The following is a 10,383-nucleotide window of genomic DNA, read 5'->3' on the forward strand; positions in this document are numbered from 1 at the left end:
TAGGAGATTAGAGTTTTGAGGGGACACATGAGGGAGTCCTGGACTAAGGGGTCCTCGGGCGTCCGGCCTGTTATCTATGGGCCGGACTGATGGGCTGTGAAGACATGAAGGCCAAAGACTGCATCGTGTCTGGATTGGACTCTACTTGGCGTGGAAGGCAAGCTTGGCGACCGAAGATTCCTTCTTATGTAACCGACTCCATGTAAACCCTAGACCCTCTCGGTGTCTATATAAACCAAAGGGGAAAGTCTGGAAAGGACAGCGCATATATTCATTACCATACCCACATAGGCTAGACTTCTAGGGTTTAGCCATTATGATCTCGTGGTAGATCCACTCTTGTAACACTCATATTCATCAATATCAATCAAGCAGGACATAGGGTTTTACCTCCGTAGAGAGGGCCCGAACCTGGGTAAAACATTGTGTCCCCCGTCTCCTGCTACCATCGATCCTAGATGCACAGTTCGGGACACCCTACCCGAGATCCGCCAGTTTTGACACCGACATTGGTGCTTTCATTGAGAGTTCCACTGTGTCGTCGACAAAAGGCTCGATGGCCCCCTGAATCGTCAATGATGACGCTGTCCAGGGAGGGATCTTCCTCCCTGGACAGATCTTCGTATTCGACGGCTTCGTACTGCAGGCCAACTCACTTGGCCATCTGGAGCAGATCGACAGCTATGCCCCTGGCCATCAGGTCTGATTCGGAAGCGTGAACTATGCCACGGACATCCGTGGAGACTTGATCTTCGAGGGATCAGAGCCCGTGGCGATCGCTCCCCCTCATCCCGATGAATGTGACTTAAATCTTTCATCGGAGCACACCCACGAGATGGTTCCTACGGTTGCAACGACCTTAGAGCCGAAGCAGATCAAGCCATCCGAGGCCTCAGAGTCCGCGGTGTTGGAGCCGCACATGGACTTGACGCCCTGCAATATTCGCTTTAACGGAACTTCGGAATCGTCTCCGGCTATAAGTTTTGGACTGTGTACGCCCGCAGACACCGAGCTAGATCGGTTATCGATCTTCGAGTTCAGTGCCGCTGACGTTTTCCAGCACTCGCCTTTGGGTGATGTGCTAAAATCTTTAAAGAATCTGTCCTTGGAGAAGGACTCCCAGCCGAACTATGTCCGGTTCGAGCTAGAGACGGATGATGAGGAATTTTTCTTCCCACCCACCACCCGCTTCATAGCCACGGTCGACGACTTAACCGACGTGCTTGACTATGGCTCCGAAGACATCGACGACATGGACGACGATGCCGACAAGGAGCAAGGGCAAGACCCGCCATTCACTAGACGTTGGACGGCTACCTCTTCGTACGACATGTACATGGTTGATACTCCTAAAGGATCTAGCGACGACAAAGAAGAGCCGGATGTGAACACAACCTCCGAGACACAGTCCAAGTGCTAGCGGCCCAAACGCCGCCCTAAGCCCTGTCGCTCAAAGAACGGCAACACTGGCACCGGAGAAAATAGTACTCCGGGCGACACCGAAAACAGTGAAGACCCCGCCGGGGCTACATCCGAATAGGAACACAACAACAGGCGAGACAACACTGACAAACATGCCATAGAAGATGACCCGGAGGATGATAGTTACCGTCCACCCTCCGAGGAGGAGACAAGCCTTGGCAACGAAGACTTCATCGTGCCTACGGATCCTCTCGAGCAGGAGCGCTTCAAGCTTCAACTCATAGCCACTGCAAGGAGCCTGAAAAAGAAACAACGGCAGCTTCAAGCTGAACAAAACCTGCTCATCGACAGATGGACTGATGTCTCGACAGCCGAGCAATACGGCCTCCACCACCCAGTCAAGAGCTACCCGAAGCGCAGACTGCTACCTCAATTCGATGAGGAGGCGCCGGAGCACATATCTCCCTCGCGTAGTGCGGACCGACCACCACGTGGTCGGGACAGGGCGGCTGAACGGCCACCCTGCGGTCGGTATAAAGCGGCAATTCAGGCCGAACAGCAGTCCGCCCCACCGCCTCGCAAAAACAGGGATAGACCAGCTCGGGACTGTACATACGATCTTTGGCAGGAATTTGATAATAGAGCAGGACACAACAAATCAATATACGGATCACGAGGACATTTCCATACTCGGGACGATGGCTACCTATTCCGATGTGACAAACTTAATCACACCCATGTTGATAACCACAGACGAACGTCGTCGGAGACGCCGTGACGCGGTCCGCTATAGAGGTGCCGCACACCCCCTCTGTTTCACAAATGAGGTGCTGGACCATGAATTCCCCAAGGGGTTCAAGCCTGTCAATATTGAATCATACGACGGAACAACCGACCCCGCAGTGTGGATCGAAGATTTTATTCTCCACATACACATGGCCCAAGGAGATGACCTCCATGCCATCAAATACCTCCCATTAAAGCTCAAAGGACTAGCTCGACACTGGCTAAATAGCCTGCCTGAGAACTCCATCGGCAGCTGGGAGGACTTAGAAGAAGCCTTCCTTGACAACTTCCAAGGTACATATGTCCGGCCACCCGATGCCGATGACTTAAGCCATATAGTTCAACAACCTGGAGAATCAGCCAGAAAATTTTGGACTAGGTTCCTAACCAAAAAGAACCAGATCATTGACTGTCCGGATGCCGAAGCCCTAGCGGCCTTTAAGCATAGCATCCGTGACGAATGGCTCACCCGCCACCTCGGCCAAGAAAAGCCGAGGTCCATGGCAGCCCTCCCGACACTCATGGCCCGCTTTTGCGTGGGAGAGGACAGTTGGCTGGCTCGCAGTACAAACACAACCAACGAAGCAGGCCCCTCCAAGGCCAAATGCAGCACCAGCAAGCTCCGGCACAACAGACACAAACGCTGAAGGAATGGCAATAACACTGATGACACTACCATTCACGCCGGATTCAGTGGCTCCAAGTCCGGCCAGCGAAAGAAGCCCTATAAAAGGAATGGCGGAGGACCATCTAGCTTGGACCGCATACTTGACCCTCCGTGCTAGATAAATGGCACCCCAGACAAACCGGCCAACCATACTAACAGAGATTGCTGGGTCTTTAAGCAAGCTAGCAAGGTAATTAGCATAAACAAGGAATGGGAATCGCAGAGCGAGGACGAAGACGAGGAGCCCCGGCAACTGAACACTGGGCGGCAGAAGAAATTCCCACCTCAAGTCAAAACGGTGAACATGATATACGCCACACACATCCTCAAAAGGGAGCACAAGCGCGCACTTAGGGACGTTTATGCGGTAGAGCCAGTCGCTCCCAAATTTAACCCATGGTCATCAGTCCCGATCACCTTTGATCGTCCTGATCATCCAACTAGCATCCGTCATGGCGGTTCGACTGCATTGGTACTCGACCTAATCATCGACGGATTTCACATGACACGAGTCCTAATGGACGGTGGTAGCAGCCTCAACCTGCTCTATCAGGATACAATATGCAAGATGGGCATTAATCCCTCACGAATCAAACCCACGACAACTACCTTTAAAGGAGTCATACCAGGCGTAGAGGCCCGTTGTACGGGCTCGATCACGCTGGAGGTGGTCTTCGGTTCCCCGGATAACTTCCGAAGCGAAGAACTAATCTTCGATATCATCCCATTTCGCAGCGGCTATCATGCCCTACTCGGACGAACCGCATTCGCTAGATTCAATGTGGTACCACATTACACTTATCTCAAGCTAAAGATGCCCGGCCCATGTGGCATCATTATAGTAAATGGAAACACGGAACCCTCCCTTCGCACAGAGGAACACACTGCCGCCCTAGCAGCAGAGGACGAAGGCAGCCTTCTCAAGCAGCATTATAATTCGGCTGCCGAGCCCCTGGACATCATCGAGAGGGTCCGGACCACACTGCAGCAGGACAGCTTGGCTCGACAAGAGCCGAGTTAGCAATATGACCTCCGTCCCAGCCCTGATGAGGTAATGGCACTAATACCGCGTGTACATAAACTACGCACTCAAAACACCATGGGAATCGACGGAGGCATAACTCGTCCGCAATCCACTATACGACTCGACCGACACCGGGATTCACACGCCTTTACTTTTGCTTTTTATTACGGCTTTTTTCTCTCTCTTTTCGAGGCCTATGCAGACGACTCGTTTGCAGAACACACCAAGGAGGCAAGGAGCTCTAGCATACAATCTCTATTAACAATCGCCATACTTGTTTTACATACCCTCACGCAGCCCGCCCCTGGTTACGGCATGATAAATAGCTTTACTTGCTTATTGCGTTATTTTCACAAAGTATTCCTCGACGTACAAATTACATCACAATGGTGAATGAATGGTGGCGTCAGCTTATTACCTAATTTTCTTGTTTTCTCACCTTTGTACATATTACTTATTGCACACGTACACCATGGTACGTATTACTGCGCCAGGGGCTTCATCACACCCAACACTACGGTGATAAAAAGTCCGAACACTTCTATAGTATAGTTTGGCACCCCGAACTTATAGCATTATATGCATCGGCTCCGAATCATGTCTTTGGTCAATAGTTGGGTTGCCTGGCTCTTGTGCTTACTACCTTACGTTCCGCTATATCGGCTAGGGTAGTAAAGGGAGAACTACTGCGATTGTGTGCCGGTTCTTCCGGACGAGCACCTCAATAGAGAAAGCCGAAAACTGATTGTCATGATGCGGCGAGAGCTGGTCAGCTGTTCGAGAGGTTCCAAATAGTTAGAGATTTTTTCCGCTTCACGGGAAGAATCGGTCCCTCCGACTAGGCGTGTATAGCGCCCCTAGTTCGGCCTTCCGAATACCAGGGGCTTCGCCAAACCTTTTTGTCAAACTCCTATGGCTAAGTGAGGGCGGTAAAGGCTGCATAGTCTGATTGCCTTGTTCGTCGTGCTAAACACCTCCTTTAAGGACCAGAATGTGGAGTAAAGAGTGTTTAGATTTATCCTGAACACCCCCGTACTATCTACGTGGGGGCAGAAGCCGACGACTGGTCAACCCTCAGATTTCATAAATGGCCGCACAAGAGGTAAAAAGTAAATCATAAGCATTATAATACATAACATCACTGCTCCATATTACAGGATAGTATAATACAAATGTTCTCATGGGAAAACGATATCCTTCAAACATTGTTCCGCCACAAGGCGGGACCCCTCCAAGACGCCGTCAAAATAGAGCTCGGTTCGACGATGCTCCTTGCCCTCCGGCAGTCCCTCGGTCATCAGCTTCTTGGCATCCAGCTTTGCCCAATGCGTCTTGACGCGGGCAAAGGCCATACACACACCTTCGATGCAGACCGACCGCTTCACAGTTTCAAGCCACGGACATGCGTTAACAAGCTGTTTTACAAGTCCGAAATAGCTGCTCGGTACAGGCTCGACAGGCCATAGCGAGACTATCAGGTCCTTCATGGCTAGCTCTGCCGACTTGTGCAGCTCAACCAACTGCTTCAGCTGGTCAATGAAGGGCAACAGATGTTCGGGTCCAAGATACTAGGACCAGAATAGCTTCTCCGTAGACATTCCTTCTTCGGCTCTGTAATACTTAGCAGCATCCGATATACTGCGCAGAAGATCCGTAAACACCCCTGGGAAACCCGAATTCAGATAAGTACAAGGAACATTTCTTACACACACTTGCTATGCAGGGCAAAATATTTACCCGCCTTAATCTTCTTATCTTCTTAGCCACCTGAATCTCCTGGAGAGCGTCTTGGGCTTCGGCTCGTGCATCCTGTGCGCTCCGGCGGGCCTTCGCCAGTTCGGACTCCTGCACCTTACAATCGCGCTCCAAGGACTCAAATCTGTCGATAACTCCCTAGAGCTATTGCTGTGCCTCGGCAACCTGGGCCTCGTGCTTCTTGTGCACGGTGCGTTCCGTGGCTGCTTTGTCCTCAGCCTCAGATAACGCCTTCTTAAGTGCCACCACCTCGGTTGTGGCCACTAATAAAGTTTATGACACTTTAGTCCGACTGGACTGCTCATTTTTTGAAATATACCCATAGGTTACTCCATACCTTGGCTATCGTCCAGCTGCTTCTTCACAAGGCCGAGCTCCTCCTCGGCCCGCTCCAGTTTCTACTTCAATCCGGAAACTTCCGCAGCATGAGCAGTGGCAGTCTGTAGCGATACCTGCTTATTTACATAGACAACTCATGTTAGACTCCTGCAATATTTATTCTCGATCCTTTGTTTGGCTTTTCCTCCCGAACACCAAACAGAGCATCAGGGGCTACTGTCTATACGGCGATATTTTTCCTACAATCACATTACTCACCTCAAAGCCCGTTAGAAGGCTGGTGCAGGCTTCGGACAGTCCGCTTTTGACAAACCGAACCTTCTCTATTACAGTGTCGATAAGAACATGATGCTCATCCATGATAGAGGCGCCTTGTAGCGCCTCCAGCAGATTATCCGGTGCCTCTGGTTGGACAGAGGTCACCGGTGGAATAGGCACATTCCCTCCTTGGGGGGAATGCCGTTCGCTGGACCCCAGAGCCATGTAGATCTCCGAAGTGGTATCCGACTGAGGCCCGAAGGGAACTCGGGCCCCGTCACTGGTCCCTGTGGGGACTTTTTTCCCCGTATGTCCGGCGGCCAAGGAGTCATCCTGGGGCGTCACCCCGATGGTCTCCGGAATTTCCCCCCGGCCTGGGAAAGTCTTTTTGGATGCCACCTCATCGTCACCCTGGGCTGAGATGGAATGAACAGGTGGCGGAGACATGCTAGCCATCTCCTTTGATTCCAGCGAATCCTCTGTTGAGGATCGCGGGGAGCCGTCGCATGCCGGACTGCAACGACATGGTTTAATATGCGTCAATGTTACAAACCGAGAAGGTGGGATGTTTTTGATTCTGGTACTCACGAGGCGGCCCGAGGTTTGGTCCGACGAGGTCGCTCCGGACTGCTGTCAACATCCCATGTGGAGTTATCTGCGAAGGAGCTTCTCCCCCTCTTGGGCGCCTCCGCCTCCAAACTCGTAGAGGCCTCCCTTTTCCCCCTTCCTCTCACAGGAGGGGAGTTGCCTCCCTCCTCCTCATCATCGTTGGTGACTGAGGGGTCCGTCTCCTCGTCAGACGAGATGACCAAGGTTCTCCTTGGTCGAAGCCCACGCCTGGTCCCCTTGACCGTGGTTTTGACCTTCTTCTCCGGCACGTCGTAAGGCGCCGGAAATTGCATCTTGGTAAGAAGTGGGGTTTCTTCATCTTCGGGCAGCGAAGCCGGATTATTAATCCGTCCCCCTAGATCGACCCAGGCCTGAAAAAGAAATTGACAAGCAGGCTTAGTATCCTTCCTCGAAGTGTGTCCTTAAAGACTACACCTTGACGACTTACCGAATTGGCCTGACGCTTAAAGTTGAGCCCACGATCTTTGATCAAGGGAGGCGGCGTCTCGCTGCCCTTGAAGAGCACCTTCCAGATATCTTCGTGTGTCGTGCCGAAGAGCCTTAGTAGTGTCTGGTGCTCGGCCGGATTGAACTCCCACAAATAACAGGTCCGGCGCTAGCATGGAAGGCCCCGGTCGTACAAGCATGACCTGGATCACATCAACGAGCTTGATCTTCCGGGTTATCATATTCTGGAGGCACGTTTGGAGCCCCGTGATCTCTTCTAGAGATCCCCAGGCCAGGCTCTTCTCCTGCCAGGAGGTAAGCCGCATCGGGACTCCGGATCGGAAGTTGGGAGCCGCCGCCCAGTTGGCGTCACGCGGCTCGGTGATATAGAACCACCCCGATTGCCATCCCTTCAGCGTCTCTTCGAAGGAGCCTTCGAGCCAGGTGGTATTGGGCATCCTGCCCACCATGGCACCTCCGCACTCGGCCTGTTGGCCGTGGACCACCTTTGGCTTTACATTAAACGTCTTCAGCCATAAGCCAAAGTGAGGTGGGATGCGGAGAAAGGCTTCACACACAACTATGAATGCGAAGATATTGAGGATAAAGTTGGGGGCCAGATCGTGGATGTCCAACCCATAGTAAAACATCAATCCACAAACAAATGGATGAAGAGGGAATCCCAGCCCATGGACAAAGTGTGTGAGAAACACAACCCCCTTGTGGGGATCGGGGGTAGGGACGATCTTCCCTCTTTCCGGGAGTCGGTGAGCAATCTCATTGGCTAGATAGCCTGCCTCCCGGAGCTCTGTGATGTTCTTCTCCTTAACGGAGGAGGCCATCCACTTGCCTCCAGCTCCGGATCCGGACATGATTGGAGTGTCTTCTCGTACAAGGAAAAGCCAAAAGCTTGGGCGCTAGAGCTCAAGCACGGAAGGACTAGAGATGAAGAAGGGTGTGGGTGAAGGAAGAGTGTCCTTATCCCCTTATAAAGACCGCGAATATCAAGCGCCTCCCCGCTCGCCTTGAACTCGCGTATTCCCGAGAGTCGTGCAAAACGACACGGTTGGGTTACCCACGCCCATATTGATGAGAATCCCGTAATAAGGGGGGCACGATCTCTGCTTTGACAAGACGTGCCAATGACAACCATGTCTCGCAACGTGGAGCGGCAGACGAAAAACGGTTCGAAATTACGGCCGGACAAACGCGATGTCATATTGTAAAAGCTGTCAGCGGATTAGACTCGTGTAATAATATATGTTCTCTTTGCGGTTATGTATGGCATGTGTGATAGGTCCGGATACAGTCATCGCATCCGAAGTCTATCTTGAAGTTCGGAAGGAAGGGAACCCGCCTTGCAATGCCAAAGACGAATCTGCGCGTCGGACTCCTCGTCATTGAAGCCAGGTTCAGGGGCTACTGAGGGAGTCTTGGACTAAGGGGTCGTCGGGCGTCCGGCCTGTTATCTATGGGCCGGACTGATGGGCTATGAAGACATGAAGTCCGAAGACTACACCGTGTCCGGATTGGACTCTACTTGGCGTGGAAGGCAAGCTTGGCGACCGAAGATTCCTTCTTATGTAAGCGACTCCATGTAAACCTTAGATCCCCTCGGTGTCTATATAAACCAAAGGGGAAAGTCCGGAAAGGACAACACATATATTCATTACCATACCCACATAGGCTAGACTTCTAGGGTTTAGCCATTACGATCTCGTGGTAGATCCACTCTTGTAACACTCATATTCATCAATATCAATCAAGCAAGACATAGGGTTTTACCTCCATAGAGAGGGCCCGAACCTGGGTAAAACATTGTGTCCCCCGTCTCCTGTTACCATCGATCCTAGATGCACAGTTCGGGACACCCTACCCGAGATCCACCGGTTTTGACACCGACAACGCACGACTGATCTTGATTGGTGGGGCGCATACGGGGGTGGTGTTGGGATGGATCCATTCGTCGCTAGCAATGGGAAGGAAGACGCTCTCTTGCCACGCACAGTGAGGGCACGGCTGGAGGAGGCGATGGGCAAGTTAGGTCTGAAGGAAGAGGAAGCTACACTGGTGATAGATGACGTCGATGAGGGTGAACCAACGAAGTGGTCATTGGCTGGGAAAATTCTCCATCGACATACGTTCCCTATCCAGACAATCTCAAAGGCTCTCTGTCCTACTTGGGAGGAACCCTAGAGGTCTGATCTTCAGCTCTGTAAGAGAAATCATTGTTGTGGCGAAATTTCCTCCAGTAATGACATATACTTAGCTTTATTTCCTCTGATATGCTTACCATAATGACCTAAGTTAGCTCTAATATGCTAAGTTAGCTCTAATATGCTTAGTTACCTAGGTTAGCTCAATAATGGCATATACTTAGCTTATTATGTCAAAAATGGCATAAATAGCTTACTTCGGTAAAAAAATGGCATAATAACCTTTGTAACCTCATAAATATCATATACTTAGCTTATTTTCCTCCAAAATGACATAAGGAGCTTACTTAGCTCAAAAATGATTCATTTTACTTAAGTTAGCTCTAAAATGACCTATACTTAGCTTTGTTTCCTCCAAAATGACCTAAGTTAGCTCTAATATGCTTTATTACCTAGGTTAGCTCAATAATGACATATACTTAGCTTACTTATGTCAAAAATGGCATAATTAGTTTACTTAGGTAAAAAATGGCATAATGACCATGCTAACCTCATAAATGTCATATGCTTAACTTATTTCCTCCTAAATGACATAATAAGCTTACTTAGCTCCAAAATGATCCATTTTACCTAAGTTGGCTCCAAAATGATCTAAGTTAGCTCAAATATGCTAAGTTAGCTCAAATATGCTTAGTTACCTAGGTTAGCTCAATAATGACCAATACTTAGCTTACTTATGTCAAAAATGGCATAATTACCTTACTTAGGTTAAAAATGGCATAGTAACCTTCATAAGCTCGTACATATCATATACTCCGCTTATTTTCATCCAAAATGACATAATAAGCTTACTTAGCTCCAAAATCACCTATTTTACCCAAGTTAGCTCTAAAATGACCTATACTTAGCTTTGTTTCCTC

General features: G+C 50.3%; 1 pseudogene; it reads right to left on the minus strand.

Moving 5' to 3' along the window:
• Positions 1-5,798: 5,798 nt before the first annotated feature.
• Positions 5,799-8,179, minus strand: LOC147991529 (uncharacterized; annotated as a pseudogene).
• Between the last annotated feature and the right edge of the window lie 2,204 nt (positions 8,180-10,383).

Source organism: Triticum urartu, chromosome 1A, assembly GCF_056163025.1.
Source record: "Triticum urartu cultivar PI428250 chromosome 1A, HENAU_Tu73, whole genome shotgun sequence".
Taxonomy (NCBI): Eukaryota; Viridiplantae; Streptophyta; class Magnoliopsida; order Poales; family Poaceae; genus Triticum; species Triticum urartu.